The sequence below is a fragment of the Lynx canadensis genome, chromosome F2 (genome assembly GCF_007474595.2).
Source record: "Lynx canadensis isolate LIC74 chromosome F2, mLynCan4.pri.v2, whole genome shotgun sequence".
Taxonomy (NCBI): Eukaryota; Metazoa; Chordata; class Mammalia; order Carnivora; family Felidae; genus Lynx; species Lynx canadensis.
The window spans coordinates 40,201,577-40,229,279 of NC_044320.2; the positions used below are offsets into that span (position 1 = coordinate 40,201,577).

At 42.3% G+C, this 27,703-nt stretch overlaps 1 protein-coding gene across 1 annotated transcript in view; it reads right to left on the minus strand.

Moving 5' to 3' along the window:
- SDC2 (syndecan 2) overlaps positions 1–27,703 on the minus strand; it is a 101,406-nt gene that overhangs the window by 15,243 nt on the left and 58,460 nt on the right. The window lies entirely within an intron of this gene.

Sequence of the window (27,703 nt, forward strand, 5' to 3'; positions counted from 1 at the left end):
TTGGCCACACTCAGACCTTTATCACTACACCCAAGAGCTTCCCAGTTGTCCAGGCAGCCCAGATCCATGCCGACGCCAGGCAGGGCACCCTGTGAGCAGCAGTGCCTGTGGGGTTCATCTGACAAGGGCAAAAGCCCCCACAAGCCCGCTTCTAGGGCTCACTGGCTTAGCAGAGCCTTAATGACAAATGCAGATAAACCCACACGAGCACATTCTTTTTATATTACTGGCACTTGGAAACAGCAAGTCACACACTTCATATAGAGAGGGATCGTACGCTAAGTATACCAGCTCCCCGGCTTCTTAGCTCTTCAGTAAGAGTTTTAGTATTAAAATTCACCCTAATCTTGCCAGAAGAGTACTCGCATGAATTGGAGGCAGAGTAGACGTATATTTTTTTTTAAATGGTTTCAGTAAACTGATATTTTACCACCAGTATCTCATGAAAACCGAGAAACAAAGCAGACTGTCAGATTCTAAACAACATTTGTGTTTAGAAACGGGCAACACTCGTTATTGTCCTATTTTTAAATATAAATTGAATGTTTGTTCCTAACAGGAATTATAAAAAAAAAAAAAAATGCTTTCCTTACTACACTGGCTTTCATTAGATTTCCTCTTAAAATAAAACTTTGTGTTCCAGCGGACGCCGTGACTGGAACCTTCCTAAGAGGGCAGATGGGTCCAGCCCTCCGTAAGAGGACCAACTTTATTCTCTCAGGTTTCAGTGGCTGCCTCAAGAAGCTGAAGCATTTTAAACCTGAGCCCATGTTCTCCACCAGGCTTCAGTGCCAACTGATGGAAAAGTATGGGAACTCGTTTTGTGTGAGCCACAACACCGGCACATCGAGAACTAAAACCTTAGGGACTGGTTTTCCAGTGGGTTGGCTTGTAGGCATCGAGTGACCACCCTGAGCCAAGAGCGTGCTGGAATTTTTCTGGTAGAATGGTCAGAGCTGAACTCTGCAATCTGAGGCCATCCTGCATCCTACTGGCTTCCAAGGCCATCATCACCCTTCCAGGCAGTAATTCCCAAAGCTTGTGAAGCGTGTCAGGAGGCCCACATTCCTCAGCTCTACAATCAACCCAACTGACCCCTATCAGACTCTCGGCGGCTTTGAGGCAAGGACGGTGCCACACTCATCTTTAATCCACCTCGGCTCCCTGTAATCACAGCTCCTGGCATACACTAGGTGCTCAGCAAACGTTGCTTAGGCTGTTTGTGCTCACACCGAAGAACAGTTTTCAGCCCTGCTTATGTTAAACTCTGTCCTGTGAACATCGTCTGGAGGACCCTCTCATTCTTTCTCTCAAATCCTGTCTACGAAAAAGGTTCTGACTTCCCCGTCAGATGTACGGCATCTAGCTAGAAGCTGCTAGAGGATTTTATAGGGTATGAACAGTTTAAGCCCTAAACTCTTACTGCCATTTCTCACTGTTTCATGTACACTTTCTCTTGCGCCTCAGCTGGGTCCAACTTGCTGAAGGCAGGTCTTCAATGACCCAGCATGCTCCCTGCCTCTCTCAAAGTACATGGGCACTCAATAAATATTTGTCCATTGAGATTACCTAAAACAAATTGGCCTTTGACTCAGGTTTCAGAGTTTACACATGTCACAAGACCTCCAGGATTCCTAAGGTTAAAAATCTCTCGATTCTAAGCCTGGGCGATCATCTGCCCCCAAACTTGCCATACATGTTGCACTGCATCTATTTAAGTAGCCCAGAGTCTGAAAAGTAAGTAAAAGTATCTTTTCACATCTTAGAGACCTATCTGTCTTTTGTTCATATTGATTTCATTTTCCTCTTGGCTCTGTCAAAGAAGTTTGATGGGGCATGGGTCACACGAAGATATTTAACCCCTACGGGTAAACTGCGTTTCTATTCGTTAGGTGCGGCGGCTGTCCGGACTAATACATCTGTCACAACGAACAGACAGTTGGGCCAAAAACGTCTCCAGGGGATTCTGGCCACCTCACAGTTCAGCCACACTGGGTACCCTGACGAGCAACAGACTTCCCCAGGACAACCCTTACGAGGAAGGTGTCAGGCCCGAGTCGCCACAGGGCTTGGGGTAGAAGTCTGGGCGCATTTGGAGAAGCTGGCTTGCCCTCAGCCAATCGGGGTCTGCGGGGCTCCAGCATGGTCGTGGGGCCAATGGGATATTTAATGTGCTCGAGGGCAGCTACTTGTATGTTCTCCTCCATCCTCCAGTGTGGTGCCCATAATTATGACCTCAAACTAAAAGTTATCACCTGCTCTGATGTCAGGGGCGCCAAGCGCATAGGAGGAATTACCAAAATCCTTCCACAAAGTCCAATGAACAATAAGCAGGGCCCTTTTCACACTGTAGCAGATGATGCTCAAAGAATACCTCCACTGTCTTTCCTTTAAATAAAAAACACCTTCCCAAACATGACAAATGTCTTTTGTGAAGACTCCACACTGCAGAAGACTTCTGCAGTCAACATGCCTGGGGAGAGAAATGGATTATGCACCACCACTCCCCTGGGGAAAGAAGATGTGCATCTCTCGAAAGCCAGGGAAAGGGGTGACTCAAGAGGACTTCTTTTTACACCTAGCCAAATGTGGTCTGCCTCACTAAGCAGAAAACCCCAGGACATACTCTGAATACTTTCTTGTTCAAGGAGACAGAGCCACTGCACAAAAGGAATGGGGAGAGAATGTACGTAGACACAGCCCGGCAGCTCGGAGCAGCCGGCCAACTGGAGGATTTCATAACAAGGCTGTTTAATTTGGGACTGACCATTTCTGTGAGGCTGTGCCAATGATGTTGGCTAAGAGGGCTCAGAGTACGAGCTGCAAGAAAAATAGAGCTGGTCTTTCAGACCTTTCCCCCTTGGCTGATGCAAGATGTGAACACAGGAGAGCAAAGGGAAGTTGTGGAAAGCCGCCTGGTATACGGAGCGGGGCGGGGGGGGGGGGGGGGAATCTACTGCAAACCGAGATAGAGGTTGATACTCTACGCCACCTTCAGCCACCGAACCCGGAGCACCGAACTGCCTGCAGAGAGGAGGCAGTTCTTCCCAGAGGAGAATGCACATTGGACTCAGTTTTGCATCCCCAAAATGCCTCAGGGAAGGCAAGATACATACCTGCCTCCACCCTAACTCCATCCCTCCCCTGGCCCCCAAATCACAGCAACCTCATACCAGGCCTGGACCATTAACTACTAAGGCCTCCTTACTTGGTCACTGCTTATGTCTTTGTGTTTGGATCCATTCTCTGCAGAGGGACCACCCTTAAATGTGACGGTGTCACTCCCAGCTGAAAACCTTTTATTGGCTCCCTGTCACCTACAGGATGAAATAAAAACTCCCTAGCCTTGAAAGAAGTGCTTTCACCATATGGCCTCACCTGCACTTCAGTATCAGCTGCTGCCACTTCCTCTACCCAACCCCAGGCTCCACGACATACTCAAGAAATGCGGTCACACCGATTTCCTTTATGTAATGCCTCTAAGAGGAAATAAACTCCTTTCAGGATGGCAAATTGAGGAAAGCAATGGTGACCTAGGTCTTACATGCCTGAGGATGATGAAAACCAGTATTCTGAGAACACGATTCAGCCCAAACTTGTAACTGTATCTAGAATATAAATGAACAGAGAAATGTTAATTCAACACATAAAAGACCATCCAGTGGACCAGTCTTGGTTTTAGTAATATCACCAACCTGTCTACTTTCTCAGCAAAGTAAATTTGTGACATAGCAACTGAACAAATCTACGCACTGGATTTTCTCACGTTAGATAAAGCCTACTTTGAACAAATACTACGTTTCAAACTGCCAGTGTGGAAATCAGTTATTTAGAAATCTGAGGTCTTCCTTGAAAGATACACTGCCTTATCTACTAGATGAATGTTCTCTAAGTGCCTTAAACTAGTGCAAGCGATAAACAGTGGTCAAGATAATTAGAGCTCAAAGCAGCAGGTGTTAAATTCACTTTACGGTTTAAACTTAGGTTAATAACAAAGTCAGAAAGTAGAAAACCTAACTATTCATGGATACCAGACACCCCAGAACTGACCTTCAGAAAAGTAGCCTTCGGATATAAAAATAAAATATTCATGTGGCCTAATATTGCATTCTGTATCATACCATAGAAAACAAACACTTAGATGATACTCTTCTCTTAGTTTTGGGATAAAGGCACATTTGTCCCAATTTAGACTCAAATGCATATTAATTTTTATAGTGACTATAAAGTGCCAAACTGGCTGTTAACTTTAGCTTATCTTTCCAGAGATGACTTAATAAACTATTTTATTAATAGCTAACATACACCGTAAATGAAATAATAATTAAAATTTTCTCCCATACAGTCACTCAGAGATGGTATACTTGTCCTTAAGGTGAACTTGCCAATTCTGGCTTAGGTAAAGCCCAAAGGGATATTAATCTTAGAGCATGACTGGACACTATAGGCATCAAGATCATCTATTTGCTTCAAAAGTGAAGAAACAGAGTATCACAGTGGCAAAGTAGCTGAAAATTGTTCAGTCTAGTTGGTGGCCAAAGATAAATCCAAGACTTCAGACACCTAATTCTAGGTTCTTTCTATTACACTGTAATTCCCCAGAACATGAAGATATCAGACCCATTCAGCCTGGGGTTCAAAAGGATTAGCTGTAGGTGACTGTTACGTGTTTATTATGTGCCAGACATTTTGTGCTAAGTGTTTTATAAGCATTGGCACATTTAATCATCTCAACAATCTCCACTGCAGACCAAGGACCCGAGGCTTGCCCAAAGACCTACAGCTCAGAGGTGGGGAGCAGGCTTCATATCCAAGTCTGGACTTCAAATTGTATGCTCACTGAGGGTGCTGGCCATGCTGTGCCTAACGTCTCACCTGCTTTTCTTGTGATTCACACCTAATCATAATAAAGGTCACGAGAAGAACTCCAACAGAGTCACGTTGAACCCTGCTTGATCCAGCACTTACAAACCTTAGCCATGGAAATCCTCCCTCCAGGGTATCTATTTAACATCTTTCAGAACTAGTATTCTTGGCATCATAGATAGGGAGAAAATTCTATGTTAAGAGTTAGAGTTCGAGCTTAACAGTTTCTTCTCTGCCTAATGTCCTGTAAGTTTCCCATATGAAGGATCCCTGGAGTCGTGACCATCAATTGCCATTCATTTTCAGTAATACCTTCATCTCTCTCAAGTGTCCCATCCAAACCAAAGATGTAATAGAAGGAAAGAACCCTATGTTTATTGTTGAAAAAGATACTGCTGTCCTTGAGTATGTGACATTTGCTTGTTACATAAGCTTACAAGCAAATACTGTTGTATTTACAAGCACTTATTTTAAGGGTTTGTTTACAGACAACTAACTACCTGGTACCCAATCATGTCCCATGCTTACTCTACCATCCTGTATATAATACATACAAAAGCCAAGGTCAAAGGTGAGGTCACACATGAAAGAAAATTCGTAAATCCCCTACTTAAGAAATCCTCAAGAAAGGTCTTTAGAACTGCTTCAAACACCTATACTAGTCCTTAATTACTTACCCAGAAAGCTAATGCCTTTTACTTTAAGAAAAACTTTAGGGTACCTTCCATAAAGTGAGGAATGGATTCACAGACATACCTCAGAAATATTGTAGGTCCGGTTCCAGACCACCGCAATAAAGCAAATATCACAATAAAGAGAGTCAAATGAATTTTTTGGTTTCCCAGTGCGTATAAAAGTTAGGTTTACTCTAGAGTCTAGTAAGTGTGCAGTAACATTATGTCTAAAACAATGTACATATCTTAATTACAAAGTACTTGATTGCTAAAAAATGCTAACCATCATCTGAGCTTTCAATGAATTCTAATCACTGATCACAGATCACCATAATAATAATGAAAAGTGTGAAATATTGTAAGAATTACCAAAATGTGACGGGGACACAAAGTGAGCAAATGCTGTTAGAAAAGTGGTGATGATAAATTTGCTCAATGCAGAGGTGCCACAAACTTCAATTCATAAAAAACAAAAACAAAAAACCCCGTAATACCTGCAAAACATAATAAAACAAGGTATGCCTATAAATTATTTACTTGTGCGTCTTAGGAAAATAAACCCAAATTCTGAAAAAAAAAACATTGGGTTTTACGAAGGAAGAATCACATGAAGGTAGGAAGCGTGAGGCAGGATGTTGCTCATAAAAATGGCAAATTTAAAACAAATTAACGTAAAATCATAGGCAACTATGGAGAAATCCAACTTGTTCCATGAACCTTCTGAAACAAACCAAGCCATAGCATATGACAGAATTCCTACGGTATCTATTTACAGTTCTTCAAGTTCCAACCACTCATTTGGAATTACCACTCTGGCTGGGATTTTCCTGTTGGATGCCTCACAGAGTGGGAATCTGATCTCACTCCTTAGAATGTACATTCCTTGAAGCGGTCTGAGAATCGGGACCCGGTCTGCTGTTTTCTGCATCCTCTACCAGACCTATCATTGTGCTCTGAGAGACAACACATGATAAAGGCTCAACAGAGGAAGATGTCACATTTTTCAGAAAGGCTGAACCCAAGCTTACAGCCACTTGGGGAAAGGAAATAACCACGCTTTTTAATGACATTACCTGGTTACCTCACATCTGGGAAAATTAGATCAACATTCTCTTACCTGGTCTCTTTAAAAAGGGCAATCTGCACTTCTGCCTTATACTGTGAGAAGAGCCATAAAGATAAGTATGACCTTAGAAGAAACTACCAACTCATTAAGGATGCCTCCAATGAGCCACAGACAGTTTTGATCTGTGGAGAACATTTAAAATGGCTGAAGAGCATTTAAAAAGTAACACTGAGTGGGGCACCTGGGTGGCTCAGTTGGTTAAGCTCCAACTTCGGCTCAGGTCACAATCTCACAGTTTGTGGGTTAGAACCCCAGTTTGGGTTCTGTGTTGACAGCTTGGAGCCTGCTTCAGATTCTGAGTCTCCCTCTCTCTCTCTGCCCCTCCCCCGCTCATGCTGTCTCTGTCAAAAATAAACATTTAAAAAAAATTTTTTTACAGTAACACTGAGTTAGTGTACTTAATGGTAGAAATTTTCTTCTTAAAAAAAAAAAAAAAGAACTGAAAGTGGTTCAAAGCAGTTAGATTTTCTAGCTTTTGAATTCTGAAACACTGGAATTACAAAAATTCAATCAATATGTCTTTAAAAAATACTCTTCCTGAAATTGGTTTATTGCTAATGCTAAACAAAAACCAGTCTTCCTCTTAGGCAACAAGGAAGTGAAGGGGGGCACGGCAGAGGAGGGGAGGGAAGTCGGACACACCAATTTTTTTTTTAAGTTTTTATTTTAATTTACACACCAACAATTCTTCCTTCTGTTTGTGGTAAAGGGTTCATATTCCTAATCCAGAGAGAGAAGGGAAGAAGCTTTGTCCTGAATTAAATCTGTTGGCAACAAAAATAGGGCTCTATGAAGCAATGTATATTAAAGCAATGCTGGGATTTTGAGTGGGATTATGTTGAATATGCATGATACACAAAAGGAAAATGTTCATTACTTACAGATGTGTTCCAAGTTGTGCTTTCTTCCTTTTTTGGAATATCAAACAGAGGAAAGCAAGAGGTTTGTAGCCATGTTATTATAAGCATTGCCGCCTCTCCCCCTCTAAACTAGAATATTCCAGTATTTATTTTGTTATCCATATGACCACAGTTTAGACTAGAGTAAAAATAGAAGCCGTGTGATCCTAACCTGAAAAGTCCCAACTGCTGGAGAGGGTCAGTATTAATATATTCTAACTGAAATAACGAGATTCTGTTTCCTGGTGGAGTTTGGCAAGAGAGGGGGGAAAAAAAGATTTGGAATTTATTTCTTACTCAGAAGTGTTTTGTAAAAACTACCATAACGAAACAGACTCCCAGTCAAGCACAAGAAGCCAACAGGCTCTGGTTTAGATTTAATAATTCACTCTAAGGGTTTTCAACTGTTACAATTTTAGGTCCCAAGGCACAAACACATATATTCTCCACCCTACACGGGGGCTGACAGAATGCCACAGGAAGCCTATGGGACAGGAAATGGGGAAAGACCTTTTGTCCAGAGGGTAGACCACACCCTCCCAGGCTCCAGCTGATGCCCAGAACCAACTTGCATTGAGGCTAGCTAGCAACAGCTGATGGATGGAATTTCCAGCTCAGCCTGTACTTCAGAGGGCTCACCTAGCCCTGAGTTTGAATGTTACTAGGAATACGGGACACTTGAGTACTGACACTTTGACGATTTAAAAGATGCCAACTAACAGGGGTATCTAGGTGGCTCAGTCGGTTGAGCGGCTGACTTTGGCTCAGGTCATGATCTCACGGTTCCATAAGTTCGAGCCCCGTGTCGGGCTCTGTGCTGACAGCTCAGAGCTTGGAGCCTGTTTTGGATTCTGGGTCTCTCTCGCTCTCTGCCCCTCCCCCACTCACATTCTGTCTTCCTCTCTCTCTTTCTCAAAAATAAATATTTAAAAAAATTAAAAGATGCCAACAGAAATTGGCACAGGCCCTTTGGGAAGCACACAGGGAATGTGTTTTAAGAAGATAGAAAATCTTGGGGTGCCTGGATGATTCAGTCGGTTAAGCATCCAACTCTTGGTTTTGGTTCAGGTCATGACCTCATGGTTTGTGAGTTCGAGCCCCATATGCAGGCTCTCTGCTGTCAGAGCAGAACCTGCCTGGGTTCCTCTGTCCTCTTCTCACTCTGCCCCTCGATTGTGCGTGTGCACGTGCACACGCACACACACACACACACACTCTCTCTCTCTCAAAAGTAAACATTAAAAAAAAGATACAAAATCTAGATGTTTCTACTCTCAGGCATTATCCTAAGGAAATATCCTAAGAAGAAAAAAAGTTAGGGTGTTTACTACTGCATTAAAGGTAAAATCACTGAGACAACCTAAAGGCCAACTGTAGCAGGGGAGCTCTGTAAATTACGTGTGCTAGATTAACTTTCTCAGCATAGCCATTAAAAATCATATACCACAGAGCAACAAAGAAAAATGTTTAGACAACACATTAAATTTCGAAAGCACATATTGTTTTAATTTTTCCTAATATTACAACTCCGTTAAAGTTTCATATCATTTGGCCAAACACTGGCAGGGCAATGGAAAATGAAGAGAGTTCATTGGTGAGGGTATGGTGGTGGCTTATGAGTGATTTCTTTCCTAAATGATATTATTGTGCATTTTTACATATATACGTATGGTGCTAAGTGCTCAGAAAGCACAAAACCAGTGAGTCACAGTCACAAATAACCAGGGGCTAGTTTCTAAACATCAATACTACAAATGAACTTCTGAAAACAAACTTATTACTTAACAGTTCACGCATTCAAACATTGACAAGTGCGTACGCATGTGTGTGCATACATATCTGTATATCTATATTTAGAATCTAAAGAAAGAAACATGGAATTATATAGGTGTATAAGTGACAAGCATTAAAAAGAAAACTTCACACTTCAGAAAAGTGCCACAGAATGACACGACAGTGCTTGGTCTACACCCGATCCATTTCATCAGGGGTCACAACAGCAAAAGGTCTAGCACAATGGATATTCAATTACAAGATTCCAGGTTCTAAAGTTTCCTGGGTTTAATTACCCATCTCATTAGCTACTCTTTGCTCCTAGGTTAAAGCAAGGAAGCCACTCCATGTCAAAGTGAGGTTGCCCAGCTTCCCAGTGCACAAGCTTCCATTCCAGCTTAGGCCCTGCCTACAGAGGACAAAACCTGAACTTGGAACGCTGAGCCCTGACATGCCTACAGGGCCGACAGGCCAAGTGCACCCCTGAATATTCCACATCGCTCCTGGTTTTCAGAGTCTGTTCTACCACACTTATCTGTCTGTAAGGGGAGCCTTGCATTCTGCTTCTCCTGCTAATTCCAGAAAGCCTTTGGGTTGACACAATGATTGCCTGATCTAGGACGACTTTTTCAATAACGATGACATTTGTTGCTGGTTTCTTATCTTGGAAGACTGAAAGTGTGTCCACACTTCTCTAAATAAAAGTAACAAAACAAGAAAAAAGGGGATAAATCCAAAGGCGGTAAGACCACTGATTTCATTCTAGAGCCAAGCTGTTCTGAATAGCTGGCTTTTAAGACCCAGGGCCGAGTTCAAAGCAGCAGCTGTACTGTATGCCCAAGGGATTATTCACATTCCTGATACCTGCTGGAAAAAAACACCCTGATTCTGCCCAAGACTCATAGCCCCAGGCCCCATATTTCTTTTTATTATATAAAGGAATTGTTCTTGACCAAGAAAAAAAAAAAAAAAAGGCGAGGGCCAAGCAGCTTTTAAAGAAATGATTTCCTTGACAGAGAAACCAGGATAAGATTTAAAGATATTGGGGCGCCTGGGTGGTTCAGACAGTTAAGCTTCCGATTTCAGCTCAGGTCATGACCTTGTGGTTCGTGAGTTCAAACCCAGAGCCTGAAGCCTGCTTCTGATTCTGTGTCTCGCTCTTTCTCTGCTCCTCCGCTGCTCGCTCACTACTCTCTCAAAAATAAATAAATGTTAAAGTAAATTTTAAAAAAAGATTTAAGAATATCATTAGAGTCTATTATGAAATCCATCATAGACCCTGCATGAAATTTTCCAAGAAATGGAGCCTCCCCAGGCTATACCATGGCACTTGAGGCAGGAGCATGAGCTGCTGGACACAAGCATGTGCCTCACGGAGTGCGTTTATGTGTGTCACATGACCTGCACCACCTCTAAGCAAACACATTTTAGAAAGTGCTCCTGTTGGTATGCTGAAGTGTTGTATTTGAGTCATTTACGTGAAGATGACATTTGCGGACTTGCCAAACGACGAGGAAGAAAGAGTCCTATTCTTTCCCCACCAACAATAAACACTTTATTGGCTTTGTAAACGGACGTCTGACCAAAGCTCCCCAAATTCCAAAAGGTAACCTAGAGCTGTCTTCTGTCTTTCTGATCTACGTCTATCAGAATGTAGATGGGAAAAGACATTCTGACATTTTGCTGATGGAACTGTGCACTACTGTTAGGAGGGGTGTGGAAGATGAGGCAGAAGACAGCCTGCAGGACGGTTAAATTACCTGCTCAATTAAAAAATAATATTTAAGAAGGGCTTTTGTATCTATTTAAAAAGAGCATACTATGTTATTATTTTTTGCCCCCACAGGAGGCTGATTCACTAGTGATCATTAAAAGTCTCAGCTGGAACACACATTCATAAGCACCATTTCATAAGAGACATAGCGCTTAGTTTTCTAAAAATATGGTAGATAAAGAAGAGAAACAGTTATGAGTTAAAATACATCAGACCATCTCAAGGAAATCTGTTTTTTCTCCAAGTGAATCCAGTAGGAAAAGCAGCCCACCAGCTGATTCCATCGTTCCAAAGCAAGCCGTACCAAAGGCCTCTGCGGTGACTTAGCACCCAAGAATGCCAAATAAAACTTGATGATGCTACACCTAACACTAGTTTCTAAAAATTCCCACATTCCCCAGGATCTTCAAGTCTTCCCAAATTAGTGGACCACCCCTATTCCCACAAATGCCCCTGTGAAACAACCAATGACAAAGTCTATATAAAAAGTCCGTCCCACTCCTTTCAGAATGCAAGCCACCAGGGCTATCTGTACCTCTTCATTTCCTAGAGAGTGCAGTCTCACGGACAATGAAAAACACCAGGGGCCGGGTCCACATTAATGGTCTCTCACTTGGGTTCCATCACAAGCCTTCTGAGATGGGACCAATTTCTAATAGATTGGACTGTTCCAGGCACCCTGCCTCCAGACCCTGCCTCTGCCCGCAGAGTGTTTATTATTTAATTGGTAGGAGATCCGTGTGCAGTCCTGGAATAACTCAGTCATGGCACATATGTATAGATGCCCAATGAAGACATGTCCATGGGCCTCAAGGAAACAGCTGGGGATATGGAGTGCTGTGGAGATCTCGGTTTCTATGATTCCCAACTTCAGCTGGACACACCTGCCTTTGGCCGGTGCTCTGGAATAAAAGCAGACCTGCTGATTCTCTTTTTCTGATGCTTAACCTTACACACCACTTGTCGAAAAATTACTCACTTCTTGCCCCTCCTGCATTGGAGACTGCAGAATCCGGGCCTGAATGACTGCAGCTGCCGGGGCAACCTCTTTGGCATGCATGCCAGCAACTCCTCACCTAATAGCCTTCCTCTGCCTCGCTGCCCTGGCCCGCCGGGGACGGCCACAATCCCTTCACGCAGTCACATTGCAGCACAGCCCCCATGGAAACCCATTTGGAACTGTGCAAGCTCGTACCAAAGATGATGTTTTTAATACAGATTGTTCTTTTTAAATCTCTTACAAAAGCAGCTGTAATCAATCGTGCTTTGGGGGGGGGGGCGCTCTGTAAAAAGCTGCCACTTGGAAAGCCCTAATATTGATTCCTTCCCCTTTCACGGCTTTTAAGAAAACAATCCTGTGCTAAGAACCCATAATCAATTTCTCTAGACTTGGCTAACATGAAACAGTATCTAAATTACAATATATTTTTTCAAATTAAATAAAAACCATAGCAGATATAAGAAACCCATCTGTTATCCTGCCTTTCATTCTAGGGCAAACATTTTTTTTTTTTTTTGTAAAGGAAAGTCAGTTGAACGAATTTGATAATTATTAAATACTGATTAAACATCAGGAACTAAGAGTCTTTTAGCAGGTGACACTAACTTAAAGATTAAAGGGAAATCTGTCTTCATTTGAGTTCTAGCATTTCCCAATTCTTTATTTGCAAGACAATATATGCTGTTTTCCCTATGCCTATTCTTAGAGAAAACTATCAATTTTAAGCCTGTGTTTATAGACAGTCATGATTCCAAAGCGGTCACATCCTGACTGAACTTCCAAATACCAGAATATTTCAAGTCTTTTCCCAGGAATTATGGTAGATCTATTATTCTGTCAAATCTGCCTTTCCACATTAGGCCTCTTAGAAACTCAAATATTCCAAAAAATGAAAAGTCAATGTTTAAAACTATAATGTGCAGATAGGACAACTTGGCATTTCATTTAAAAATTATATTAAAAATTCTCAACAGCCAATTTCTAGATTAGACATTAAGGAAAAGCACAGTTTAATGTAACGTCCTGTTATCTGTACTTCTGTTTAGAAGGAAAAAAAAAAACCAGACTTTATTAAAACGCCTTACATAAAATGAATACAGAACTGGAATCCAAGCAGACAGCCCGTAACACTGTGTCAGCGTGGCACTTACCACGTGAATGAAATGAGATCTGGTCAAATCCAAAGAGCTGGCAATAAAGCCAAAAAAACAAGAAAACTTAGCTGCCCTTTGCTTTGCTCCCAAGGAAGTATAATTTTAATTTCAAGGGAGTGAACCATGATTCTGTGGTAAGTATCTGATCTTCGTTCAGGTTTCCTGTTCCCAGCATCCAACGACCACAGGGGTTTACTGAAGGGATGGGTATACGCTTTGCAAATTTATTAGTTGAGAAGTTTACCTCCCTCTCCACACCCACCCCAACACTTCAAATTAGAGAGGGCCCCCGCTTTTTCACCAAACTAAATAAGCAAGAGCGGAGGGTTCTGTAAAACTCCTTAACACTGGCTGATCAAGGGCCTAAACCTTTGTCAAGCCATACCTCCCAGGCCTTCCACACAAGGAGGGTCTCACAGCTTCACTGGCCTGGGCAGCCTTTTTATCCCCAGTCTGTTATTTAGAGCAACTTTCCTCCAGCAAACAAATCTCTGGCCTTCCTCTCCTCCATTGTAAAACCATTGCAGCACAAAACACTCAGGCATTAAATAGAAACCAGAATTAGAGTCAGTCTCCTGGTCAGCTAATGCCAATCCCATCCTTTTATTTGGATGCCCTAGATTAGGGCTATCTGATGAAATTTACTATACATGTAACAGTACAATTAACAGAAATGTTCTATACATGCCTTGTCCAAAATGGTAGCCACTAGCCACACATGGCTACCAGGCAGTGGGAACATGGCTAGTGCAACAGAGGCACTGAGTGTTTTATTTTATTTACTTTTAATCGATTTAAATTCAAATAGCCACATGTGGCTAATGGCTACCATATTGGAGAGTGCAGTTCTAGACAGAATTTTTAAACTGCTGTTGGAAGCCATCTACTGCTGCCAGGCTAAGCCACTGAGGGACAAGTGCTCTCCTTAAATAATCACTGCACATTGGGAGAAACCAGGGCCTAACAACATAATTGCCTTTTCCATCACGACTCTCCCTGGGCATTATACACCTGTCAGAAGAATTAAGGATTCACTCTAACTAGGTCATTTAATGACTATTTGTCAAATACCTACTATGCACTGAAATGTGTTACCATTTGTTTAAAAATAGAACATCAAGGCTTGTGAATGGATAAACAAAATATGGTCCAGCCCAACAATGAAATGAGCTCTGAAGCCACTAAAAGACATGGAGGAAACTTCCATGCAGAACTTCCATTCTTCTAAGGGAAAGAAGCCAATGTGAAAGGGCTACATACTACAAGATTTCAACTATAGGACATTCCGGAAAAGGCAAAACTATGGAAACAGTAAAATGACCAGGAGTTGCCAGAGAAGGAGGGAGGAAACACAGGGGATTTTTAGGGCAGTGAACCTATCCTGTATGAATGTAGATACATGATGCCCTTATGTATTTGTCAAAACCCACAGAACTGTACGACACAAAGTGTGAACTTTAGCATAAACTGTGGACTATAGCTAACAATAACGTACCAACACCAGCTCCATGATGACTGCATACACAAAGATACCCAATAATAAGGTAAAAGGGAAGGCTGGAGGAGTCTGTGCACCAAAATTATTCTACAAATTTTAAAGAGTCCTCCCCTGCCCCCTCCCCCTAAATAAGAAAGTCTATTAATTATCATGAAGTCCCTATCCCTGGAGAACTCCTGCAGCCTGCCCAAATATTCTGCCCGGAGCTAAGCCTCCTGCTAGAGTGACAACAGGTTTTTGGCAAACCAGCACACAAGAGATGGCTCCTAGTTGCTAACAATGTGTGTACCTGGCTGCCTCACCCCCATGGCATCAAACTCAATTAGCTTCACCAAACAAATGAGACATTCCCAGATTTCTAGAAGTTATAAGGCCCATTCACAGTAGTGACAGTGTTATGAATTCATTCCCATTCGTCCATTCTTGCCATCAAGCAAGGAAGCAAACTGCCAAGAACAGGCGGCCAAGTGCAGTCCTCTCCTGGGAGGATGGCTTGTTTGTGTTCATGTATTAAGTAATGAGCTGCACCATTTCCCCCCTGCCCAACTTCGTGGTCAAAATCATTGGGGTATTCTCTGATGCATTAATAAATTGCAGGGGATAAAAACTCCAATGCATTCTGGTTTAAAAGCAAGAACTGAAAGAGACATACTTAGGGCAACTGGGGAAATCTGAATCCAGACTGGCTATTAGAAAATAGCCTAGACTCATCACTAACTTTCCTAGAGAAGATACTGTTCTTAAAGGGGGGAATGCTGAAGTATTCAGGGGTGAAGTATCCAGATGACTAACATTTGCTATCAACAGCACGACTCAGAAAAATCTCTATATAAAAGAGAGTTTAGCAAATGCGGTAAAATACTACCAATTATTGAATGTAGGTGGAAGAGACTGTCCTACTCTTTCAAGTCTTCTGTGTGTTTTAGAATTTTCGTAATGAAAAAGTTGGAGAGGAGAGGGAATGCTAATTGAAAAAACTTCCAGGGGACACTAAGGCTGATCACAAGACAAACAGTTCTTCACTAATGGGACAAGAAAACGTGCTTTTTATGCCAGACGGAAGAGTGAGCTGAACTTCACTGAAAATTAAACCAGCCTGTTTTTAGGTGGTTTAAACTACCTGGATCCACAAAAGACTGCACGGGAAGGGAGACAGGTGATCAGACGGTCTTCTAGAAGAAAAGGCAGCTATGAACTTGAAAGATAAACTACAGTTCCAAAGGGAAAGGGTTTCCACCTTTGAAGATATACGAGTAAGGGGAGAAAACAAAACCAATCAAGGTAAGGGACTTACCAGAACAGCATGTACAGCTAGACTCTTAGGTGATCCTTCACTGGACAAATAAGCATCTGACACACAGAGATGGGAACAGACCATTTTTACGTGTAAGGATTTAATGGAATTCATTCAAGAAACAGGATTGGAGGTAAAAATTACAGGCTGTGAGTAACTCAGATATTACCACCAGGAAAACAAAACTCTGCCTCTTGAGCATGTGAATAACAGGAAAGTCGCTGAACAGTTGTGTCAGAAGAACAGAATTCAGAACTTCCTTCCTATCTCCATTCTCATCAGCCCCTTATTAATCAAACAAGAAATTGGTGGTAGCACCAAACACTAAATGATTAATGTATTACATACTTATATATTAAAAGGGCTCCTTGAAAATTCAAGCCATACACTCCTGATTTGTGTACTTTTCTGATTATGTTCTACTTCAGTAGATACTACATAAAGGGAGCAACAAACATAAAGGGAGCAACCAGAGTCTTACAAAACCCTCTTCCCTGGTCACAGCATTCTCTGTGACACAGGTTTGCAGGTACGTACATTTACAAGACACAAAGCCAAGGTCACGTGGCTTTTTTTCAGACATACCTATAATCTGAGCACTAAAGTCAGATACATCAACACTCACCCAGGAAACATATTTAGCAGGCTTTGCATCTTATGGGAGCAAAGCAAATCCCCCAGGTTTGGATTTCGAGTTGTTTAGAACATACATGTAATGCAATCATTTTCCCATGGTTCTTGAGTTTCCCCAAGAAGTAAAGCGTAACGTAGAGATGGGAGGTGTTAAATGTCTTTCTCACAGAACAACAGTAAGACCAGACTAGTGCCTCAAAACCTTCCATAGAAAGCTGTCAGATGACTAGAGACAGGTGTGGTTCCTAGCACAACAGGATAGGACCCTATAGCCTGTGTGGACAGTAGGTCAGGCTTTGCTACTTTTCAGCTATCAGAGCTTTTGTACCCGGTAACCACAGATAACCACTCTTAGCTGGATGTTGCTTGGGGGGAAAGACGATTGCTTTTGCGTGAGGTATTTAGGGGCCATTATGGTTTAAATTTTGAATAGCCACATGGCAACTCTGGATAAATCCCTGATGGGACAGTTGCTGCTGATAAGGCAAAGTGTGGTGACAGTGATCTCGTTTCTCTTCACCTCAAGTTCCTGAGTGCACACTCCACATCTCCTGGTGGCTCAGCCACCAACCCAGAGTCTTCCCCTGAAGACCCAGACTGTGTCTACCCTAGCCAACCCTCCAGAGAGGCTACAGACTTGAGACGCGGGGCCCATGAGGCTAAAGATGCTGACCACTCTGTATCTACTTAAGCCAAGAGTTAACTCATTCACTTACTGAACCCCTACTACGTGCAGGGTGCTGTGCCGGGTGCTGAGACCACAGAGCTAAAGGCGAGTTGGTCTAGCTAGGCAGAAGGGAGGAGGTGCGGAGGGAATGAGGAAGACAGGAGAAACAGGCACAGGAAACACTGGCATTTAAGAGTCCAAGACAGGATGGAGAACCCAGGGGAGTCCCAGGCCTGCACCATGGAGGGGAGAGTATGTGTGCTGGAACAGAAATGACAGTGTGAGAAGAGGCTGTAGAAAGGGTTGATCATGGAGGGCCTTTGGGGAGCAACTAGGGGATTTCTATTTATTCTGTAAGGGAAATGAGGGACTTCAAGGAGAAGTTTAAATCTGTGCTTTTGGAAAGATCTGCCTGGTGTATTGTAGACAATGCACTGGAGGGCCTGGATTGCAGTCAGGGTGATGAGTTCGATTATGGCTATAATTAGGGAAGAGATCTAAGGCAGACGGACTGCAAAGGAGAGGATGAAGTCAACAGTATTAATGTGGATAAAATCTACAGGGTCTCCAAACTGGCAGAATAAGTGAGAGGACATAAGTGAGAGGACGTAAGGTTGGGTTTTTTTCTTTTTATGACAATAGCTGTTGTCCTTATAGAGTATTTGTGTGTTGATAAGACCCCAAAATACTCTCTATAGCCAGCAAGGCAGGACAATCACATTATCCCCATTTTACAGCTCCCTGAGCCTTGGAGATCACATGGTTTGCCCACCATCACCCACATAAGTAAGTCTGAGAAGAACACCCAGGTTTCTGATTTGGGCCCCCAAGTAAGGGTAGGTCCTTCACGGACTCAGGCATGTAGGAAGAGGCAGGGGTGTGGTCAGACGTTAAGATGTGACATGAGACATTTGGAGAATGAGCAAGGAGGATGTGCCAGTAGGGGTTACTAAAGTAAGAACTGGAAAGGATACTTGAGAGATGATAGTTTTCTCCTCGTTTGTTGAATGACTGGGTTCATGTAGCCCTTTGGCCATGTGCCGGAAAGTTCGACAACGTGGTAGCAGCAGGGAGGTGGAAGAGAATCCATGTGGACTGAAACTCTGAAGACAAGTCTCCTTGTGGGTTAAAGGAGAAAATAATCAAGCCACCAGTGCCGGGGTTTCACGGGAAGACCAAGGAGATGCACTCTGTGAAACGGCCAGTGTAAGCTGACAAATAAAAACCCAACACAAATGATTATTTATGTTTGTGTAGACGCATTCGCTCTTTTGGGAAGGTCAGGTGCCGTGTTAAAAAAGCCACTGACTGCTCCCCAAACACAAGCCACCTGCAGGAAGGTCACACAGCTTTGTTAGTCAGTGTCACAGCTAAGCCAGTGGTCACAACGATGCGGCAAACCTTCGCTAGAGCAAAACCAAAGAAAAACAAACGAAGCTGATCAGGGCTGAGAAATAAATGAAGAAAGGATTTGTAGGCTTTGTAATTAAGTCTTAACCTCACTCCATCTCCATAAAAACCTCTCGGAATAAGGAGTTCTTCATGAGATTAGGAAGTGTTGAATTAATTAATGACTTCTGTTAATTGACCTTTTGATGGTAAACAGGTAACAGTAATCCCACAGAAATGGAACACAATATACGCAGAGCTGAAAAATCCAGAGGGATTTCTGGTTTGTGGCTCAGATATCAATAATTACACAATAAAGGGACAGAACATACCTCTACTAGTTTTAGAAAATCAGCCCACATAGCACCTAGGCTCTCGGGAAATGAGAGGTCTAGTCATCTCAGGGGAGCACAAAGTATCCACTCAACTTTTAAACTCCAAACAGCCTTGGGAAGCCACAGTCATGACCTCTCCTCCTCATGCCACCTGAGATGCCCAGAGCCACTAGGACCGTTTCACTGAGGAGTTCAAATAGGACACAGAACTCCTCCACCAAAGAACAGAGCACAAGGTGATAAATCATCATCACTGGCTGGACTCACTCCCCAGCAGGTGGCCAGAGATGTTTCAAAGCCCAGAAAATGTTTCCATGAAAGATTTTAGGCATTAACCACCTTCCCCTTTAATATGAACAAACATTTTCCACCAGGGGCTCTGAAGTCAAGGACTATTAAGAAAAAGATTCATTCTGCAGCACTTCCAATGGGGTCACCTCTCATTGTCTCAGGGCCCCTGCTCGGGAAAAGGCAGTAATGACACACAATGAGGCTGGCAAGCTGGACCCGGGAAACAGAACACGGCCTCAAGACTACCTGAGCCAGCACTGATGGCCTTTAATGCAAGGACAACCCCCAACTTACCTTCCTAACGACCCTCCCCCTACTGAGAATGCTAACCCTTCCATTTGTCCTGAGCCAAAACCTTTCCAGAAGAAAAAGTCTACCTGTGCAATAATAATAAATGCTGCCGTGACCTGACAGAGACAAGATCCAAACGTGCTAACAACACTATTATCTCTCCCTCTGGGTTCCAAATAACCACCAAGCTGACAAAGAGGGAGGTTTATGAGATAGGAAATGTTCAAGGTAGTACAAGATTTTTTATTATTTTTGACAGTTTTAGTTTGTGGTCAGCTAGGTTTTCTTCTGTTTCAACACAGATTTGTTGCCAGGCATGGTGATCCACAAGCCAATGGGGTGGGGGTAGGGGGTGCTGTCTTCTGAACGCCTAGCAATGCAAAAATTATTAGAAAACAATAAAGTGTGTTCTTTGCTAGCAGACCAGGCATGTGAAAGATCAAATCTCCAAACTACAAACACAGGTTTAATCAGATGAAATTGCCATTTTGTAGGTCAAAAATATCAGCAATTCTGAATGATTTAGTTTATACAGAATTTATGGGGTTTTTTTTTTATTGCTTTGTTCTCAAGTTGAGCTGAAGTAGTATCTGAACACTTCACCATGGCCTGTTAGACTGCATTATCTACAACTCCCCACTTTCCATCCTTTTCTCACCCTATCTCCCCAAACATACAAACTTGTTCCCACCCCAGGGCCTTTGCAGCATCTCTTCATCTACCTAAAATTTCCCTGAAGCTTCTGTCTGCTCAATTCGTTCTCAGTTCAGAGGACTCATTTCTCTTTTTGAGGATATCCTCAAAAAAGCCTTTCCTGACCATCTTACCCATCCCTCTTTCCCAGCACAGTCTCATAAAAGTAGAACACAAGCCACATCTGGAATTTTGAGTTTTCTAGTAGTCCAATTTTAAGTTAAATTCATTTTTTGTTTTTAAGAATTGTGGTAACGCATACATGAATTTTACCATTTTCATGTTCACAATTCAGTAGCATTAAGTACATCCATATTGTTGGGTAACCATAACCACCATCCATCTCCGGGACCTTTTTCCTCATCCCACACTGAAACTCTACCCATCAAACCATAACCCCCGGGCACCTGAGAACCACCATTCTACTGCCTGTCTCTAGCAATCTGACGATTCCTCCCATAAGTGAAATCATACAGTATTTGTCTCCTTATGCCTAGCTTACTTCACTTATTTCTTGTAAGTTTTATTTAATCTGATATATAAAAATTTAATTTAACACAATGTAAGAACCAAGAGATTTATAATTTTCTTTTCATACTAAGTCTTTGAATTCCAGTGTACTTTTTACACTTACAAAAGGCTTCAATATGGACTGGCCAAATTTCCAGTGTTCAATGGACACGTGTGGCAGGCAAGTGGCTACCATAGTGGATAGCACTACGTAACAGGATATGTACCTACCGGGTTACTTTGTCTTTTTCACTTATCTTTCTCTATATGAAAAAAAAAATTTTTTTATATGTCTGTTTTCCTATGTCCCCTTAGCAAAATAGAAGTTCCTCAAGGGCAAGACCAGTGTCTGTGTGTATGTGTATGTTTTCCTTCTAAACCAAGCATAGATTAAATAGAATATAATCACATATATATTTCTAGACAAAGATCTTTGGAGCAGATTCTTCTGGAAATGGAAAGATCGGTCTCCAAAATATCACTGAGATCCTGTACTATTTGTGATAGAAACATCACCAGCGACTACTTAGTAATCATTCCCTTTAACAAGATGACTCAGTGGCAGCATGAGAGAAAGTAGGGAAGAGCCTGGAACCAGACTTGCCTGGCCCTGCCACCTCACCTACCAGCTGTGGGGCATCTCTGAACCTCAGGTTCCTCATCTACAAAAGGGAAATGATAGTAACCATGCCCACCTAAGAGACCTGCCCATGAGCATTCGATCTGTTAATATTTGTAAAGTCCTTGGAACAGTGTCTGATGCATAGTAAGTGCTCTGTCTGTTAGGTCAATAAATCACACTAATATGTCTTGCTGTTGCCATTTTAGGAGTGACTTCACTGCTCCAGGCATCTCTCTTCTTCGAACAGTTCATCTACACAGCAATACCATGATTACTTTACCACAGGGGGCATGGGCTCACACACTCTCCTGCTTACAGCAGTAACAGCCCCAACGCCTCCAGAAGCCGGTCTAAATTCCCCTGCAGGGCAAGCCAGAGACAGACAGGAAGCCAGAAAGAGCCAGATTCCAGATCCAAATGGTAAGGGTTGAGCCAGGCCCTGCACTTACAAGCTGAGTGACCTTGAGAACACATTCAACTTTCTGTGCCTCAGGTTCTTCATCCATAAAATGGAATGACAACACTTATTTTCCAGTTTGTTAAAAATTAAATGAGTTAATACCTGCCAAGCACTTTTTACAGTGCCTGGCACATAGTAAACTATCAATAAATATCTATTATTACAGGGCCCTCCACAACTAGACTTCACCCTTAAGAGCTTCATTTCATTTAGCCAATATTTTAAGCACCTATTAAGTGCTGGGCGCTGTGTCAACACGGTTCTTCCATTCATGGGAACTTACAGTCAGGTAGGAGACAGGTAGGAGCCAGTTATAATCGAGGGGGTAGATGACGTGCCAAGGGTGACCCACTATATGCTCTGACCCACAACAGGAGAACTTACCCCAGTCTTGGGGCAGAGGTCAGGGAAAGGGCTTCATGGAGGAAAGACTATCTAGCTGAGACTATAAGAAGGGGGAATGGGCATGAAAGAACATTCTACCACTCTTACCCAAGCACCAGCCACATGAAACTTCTCACCCTTTCGTGCTTACATAATGACTTTTCCCATTTCTCTTTATGCCTCTTACTTGTATTACACTGTGACTTATATCTGCCTACCCCAAAGAGATGAATGCTTCCCCATGCCACCTGTTTCTCTACTGAGCACAGAAAATGTTCAATAATTGTCTACTGAATGAATTTGCTTTTCTCCTCCTTTCCCTTGTGACTAAAGACCCACATTTTCAAAATGGTGACTTGAGCTATGGTGCTAGACCAGGGCTGTACGAACCAGCTTCTGGCTCCCGCAGACCCAGGCTCAACTCATAGCATCTGATCAGTTCACATTCTACAAACTTGCAGATACAAGAAAAGAGGGCTCCAATTCAGTCCCTGTGGAATTCATTTCCCACCTATGAACCGGGAACTGCAAGCACCAGTCCCACCTCCAGGTTTTCCCTTACGCAAGTCATTGAACTTTCTGACCCACATGTATTACCCACCCCTCCGGCCACCTTACCTGCCTAGCTAACACAGGCGGAGCTTCAGGGCTCTAACGCCAAGTACTAATCCAACCGTTTCAGCAACTGGACAATTGTTTAGGATCTCCAAGAGGTTCTGGTTATGTTTTAAAGGCCCATTATGAAAAACAAATTCATTCGAGCTGCTCCGCCTTTTGTTTAAAAACCAACTCTTTGGGCTGGCCAACAAGTTTATTCATTACAATTAACATTTCATTTTCCACCCCCACAAGATGTATTCTTTCACCACAAGATGTGCCAGGACTAATTAAGAACTTCTGAGGAAGAGAGGAAAAACCCACATGCTTCGCTGCAGACAGAGGGTTTACCTGGCTCCTATCTCGATAACTCTGTAAGACAAAGCAAAGAAAACAGAGGCAACCCTAAGTTTAGAATAAGCTCCACTGGCATGTTAGATAAGAGTCCGTAATTATGCCTCTATAAGGAAGCAGTGGGAAAAACATGGACTTTCCAAAGTGCAGCAGACTTAGGTTTGAACAACTACACCACCTTATAGGAGTTCCTTCTTCTAAAAAAGATTAGATTAGACCACCCATCCAGGAAATAACGGTGCCTAGCACACAGTAGGTGCTCAATAGATGTTATTCCCACTCCACTTCTCAGAATACAGTTGGGTAATGAGGCTTTTTGGTAAAAATAAGTTATCTATGACAACTAAATTATTCTTGTGAATACTCTTAAAGATGACAGAACGTGCCAAAACTTAAGACTTTCATAAGACTCCATTTTCTCTTCAAAGTGCAATTGAGAAATAAGAATTCTTCCCGATCTTCTTGCTACCAGAATTCTGGGAAGTCAGACTTTGATGACATTCGATACAACGTGTTATAGTCATGAGATCTTACTGAAACATTTTCAGTTGTGTAAACTTTAGAAAATAAATAAAGACACACTTAAACACACACACACACACACACACACACACACACACACACACACACAGACACTCAGCGCTCCCAAAATATAAATGCTCACAATGGGATTAAAGTATAAAAATTATAAACATCTTTCTCATATTGCAAGGTCAGAATGACTTAAGAAAAAAAAAATAGAGACCACCAATCTCAGGGAAACTAAGCACAACCAGCTAAAACACTTTTTGGTATCGTATATATGCTTTTTAGTTGTATCTGATATAAAAGTAGTGAGTACAATAGTTATTATAGGAACTTCTTTAGACAGGTAAAACATGCCCAATTAGAACCTGTTACGGGGGCACCTGGGTGGCTCAGCCGGTTGAGAGCATTTGACTCCTGATTTTGGCTTAGGTCATGATCCCAGGGTCGTGGGATCTAGCCCCACACTCAAAGTGGAGCCTGCTTGAGATTCTCTCTCTCCCTCCCTCCCCTGCTGGCTCTCTCTCAACAGAAAAAAAAAAATCTGTTATTATTCACATTTCATTATTTTCCCAGAAATATTGTGAATAGAATTCTTGAAAACACTTTCACACGAATCCTTACCATTCTAACAAATTAGCTGCAGCCTTTGCTTCTGGAGCTACAATACCATTAACGGTTTCCTAACTCTACAGCATTAGGACAAATTAAACTCCCTTAAATAGTCAGGAAATATTTAAAGGCCATGAGAGAGTTTAAGTGTTTAAGTTCATTTACCAAAGTCAACTCCAATGTTCTTACACGAAATGTGTTTTTAAAGTAAAATTCCATATATTTTTAAGAGAAGAATCTAAGAAACCCACAATAAAAATTAGTCAATATAACAGTCAAAATAATATAACCATTATAATGATAAAACACCAGACATCTCCTTTTGCTGCTTTATGTCTGTGACACACGTTTATGTCATCCGGGGAAAGTGGGTGCTCACTGCACCCAGGTAAGGTAGACCAGGTAGTCAACATCATCAGTGTCAAAAAGGATGTGAGTCGAGGGTCCTACTCAAGATGACACAGCTACTAAGTGGCATAAGGGGCAGAAAAGAAGACTGGGGCTCAGTTCTTGTGGTTCGGATGCCCACTGCATTTTCACTAACAGTAGGACTCTTTTGTGGGGTAGCAACTCAGGCATTTCAACCGGTTGCAGAATTTCAACTCCAAAACTTCCAACTTATCGATTCCTCAATTATCCATCCCTAGGCCCCTCCTTCCCACCTGCAGGGGAAACACCATTACATTTCAAATGTCTACATTTTCTTCATAGCAGTTGGCCGTGTGGCCTTTCCAATCAGTTATTTCTAGCCCTTGTTGAAGAAAATGCAGTATTTCCCAATCTATGTGTGATGTAGGTATTACTGGGGTCAGGGAAAATTGAGACACAGCCACGAGGCACCACGCAACACTGTAGTCACAGAAGAGGCTGCTGCCGGGGTCACAGATGTTCAATTCTCTACCCTCGCCACCCTATTTCCCACTTTGTCTCTATCCTTATAGACAAGACCACATATGCATACACTTGTTGAGATTTATATATGTTATATTCTTACATATGTATATCTATCCAAAACTTACTAAACTAAGACTTAACATAAATTCACTTCTTCAGCACAGAAAAACAATGAAGATTCGATAATCCCACAAGACCCCAAGATCTCCTCTAAATCAAAACCTAAGTCAGATTCAAGGTGGTTTTGGGGGTCGGTATGATTTATCAGGACCTCACTGCTCTCACCTATAAAACAAGAGATTGGATTGGAACATCTCTAATAAAACTTTCATCTCTAGAAAAAAATGAAAACATTTTTTAAAAATTGAAAATTCACAAATGGCAAATATCGACTCACTTAACCAGACCAATATTAAATGGGCATCTCCTTTCTAAAACAAACTTCAGAAAAGAGGGCTTAGTGTATTCATGCATAATATTCATAGAATTTGCTCATATGGTATCTGTTCATAATGAACTATAACTAAAATACCTGATACATCTCATAACTTTAATGCACATGCTTAATGCATTACAATTTTCCTAAAAATTCCTTTCCTCAATGCATGACTTTATTTATTTTTTTTTTCAACGTTTTTTATTTATTTTTGGGACAGAGAGAGACAGAGCATGAACGGGGGAGGGGCAGAGAGAGAGGGAGACACAGAATCGGAAACAGGCTCCAGGCTCCGAGCCATCAGCCCAGAGCCTGACGCGGGGCTCGAACTCACGGGCCGTGAGATCGTGACCTGGCTGAAGTCGGACGCTTAACCGACTGCGCCACCCAGGCGCCCCAACATGACTTTAAAAGAATAAATAAATACGCCTGGGCAGAAAAGGATATCTTATTGTTAACTTATCAAAGTGTACGATGCAGAGTGAAGAAGGTACAGAGAATGAATTCAGATATGGCAACAGACAAGTAAGTCAGTGTTCCAAAGGACCACAAAATTCAACTCCAAAAACGAGGGGTGAGGTACTCTTCCCAAAGTGCTGGAAGGGCTAATTTCATCACTTAACTGCCAGCAATAGTAAAACTTGTAAGATGAACCACAGGGGGAAAAAAATGATGAATCTCAAGGTATTCCCTTGGGAAGTTTTATTTCACTTAGATATCAAAAGTCCAGATATATAAGGGAAATACCTTAGGTACGTTCACCAATCAGAAAGCACTCTTCCAGCTTTCACTTCAGAATCCTTCAGGAAAGAAGCCCTGTTAAGTTACAGGTCCTTTCCCTCTCTCTCTGAGGCTAGGCCATAGGCAACCAACACACGCAGTTCTGTGTGCAAGGGGCTGTAGTTGAGGCCAGGAGAATGCAACCCGAATGAGCACAGAAGTGAAAGCTCTTCTATGAGGTACTGATTACCTTCTAAGGAGTCCCAAATGCCCTACTCAAATCACATTCATGCTTGAACATGCCCTTGCAAAGTTAAAAACATGAAAGTGCCTCTAATAGCCCATAGGCCTAGGCAGGAGCCATGGACCTATGGCCACAGTGCCCTCCCGGCCCTCCCGGCCCTCCTCTCCTAGCCCCACAGAGGGGTACAGGTGGCTTACATTTCCATTTTGAATGAGACAGGGAAATGATGCCTACATTTAACAATAAAACTACAACGTAAGCCTTCTCACCAGGACAACTGGGGACACCTGAGTCTTTAAAAAAAAAAGGTCATAATTACCAAGTCATCAAGCTACAACATGCTACAAGACTATGCCTAGGCTGGTCACAGAAGGAACCACCAAGATGCTGGCACAGGTTGGCTAAACCGCTTTTGAAACACAGGCCTGTAGTTTCGTAATTGGCAGTTGACTGGCTGTACGGCCCATTGGTCTGTAATGACAGAGTGTGGTCATCGGTGGCTCACGGATAAATATGGCAAGTATCCTCATCCAATATGTAGAGAGGAAACACAAGTATAACCCTTAATTTAACAATGCTTTTACAGGCAAAGGGCACAGATTAAGAGCTTAAAGTATATACATTTTTTTGAGCTCAAAAACATAATTTTAGCACTTTTGTACATAAACTCCAATTCACAGATCTGAATAACTAATGGCCTCCTTAGGAATTAAATTTATCCCCTAGCCTAAATGTATTAAGTATGAACTATACTACTTCTACATCCAGCTTTTCAAACTGCTTAGAACAGCGGTTCTCAAGATGCAAGGTAGGGTTACTGGACCACCAACATCAGCATCATACAGACACCTATTAGGACTTAATTCTCAGACCCCACCCTAGACCTGCTGAATCAAAATCTGGGGATGGGGCCCAGCCATCTATGTGGTCGTAAGCCTTCCACGTGGGCCCAATGCACACTAAAGTTTGAGGACCACTAGCTTAGAAG